General features: G+C 40.3%; 1 pseudogene; it reads right to left on the reverse strand.

Moving 5' to 3' along the window:
• LOC102481285 (spermine synthase pseudogene) overlaps window positions 1-722 on the reverse strand; it is a 5,741-nt pseudogene that overhangs the window by 757 nt on the left and 4,262 nt on the right.

A 722-nucleotide genomic window follows, 5' to 3' on the forward strand; every position in this document is an offset into this window, starting at 1 on the left:
ACCTGCTGGTCCCCAGCCAACTGATTTTTTACAAAGGATACCAGTCAATCCAGTGGGGAAAAGCAAACTTCTTTAGTAAATGGTGCTGGAAAAACTGGATATCCACCTGCAGAAAGATGAATCTGAACCCCTACCTCTCACCATTGACAAAAATCAACTCAAAGTGGATCAAGGGTCTAAACCTAAGACCTCAACCTATAAAACTGCTGCTGGAAAACATGGGGAGAACTCTGGAAGACAGTGGGGTAGGTAAAGACATCTTAAATAAAACCCCCAGAGCACAGTCAATAATCTCAAGAATAGATGAATGGGATTACATCAGATTAAGAAGTTTCTACATGGCCAAAGACACAGGATCAAGTGTGAACCAACAACCCTCAGAATGGGAAAATATTTTTGTTAGATATGCCTCAGACAAGGGACTGATAACCAGAATACATAGGGAACTCAAGTGCCTTATGTGAGAAAAAAAATGATTAGCCCAATTAAAAGATGGGAAAATGAGCTGAACAAAAATCTCTCTAAGGAAGACATAAGAACAGCCAAAAAGCATATGAGGAAAAACTCAACATCCCTCATCATAAGGGAGATGCAGATAAAAACCACAATGAGATACCACCTAACCCCTGTCAGAATGGCAAAGATTAAGAATATAAAAAGTGATAAGTGTTGGTGGGGATGTGGTGAAAAGGGAACCCTCCTTCACTGTTGGTGGGAATGTA

The sequence above is a fragment of the Tupaia chinensis genome, unplaced genomic scaffold (genome assembly GCF_000334495.1).
Source record: "Tupaia chinensis unplaced genomic scaffold, TupChi_1.0 Scaffold000421_1, whole genome shotgun sequence".
NCBI lineage: Eukaryota > Metazoa > Chordata > Mammalia > Scandentia > Tupaiidae > Tupaia > Tupaia belangeri.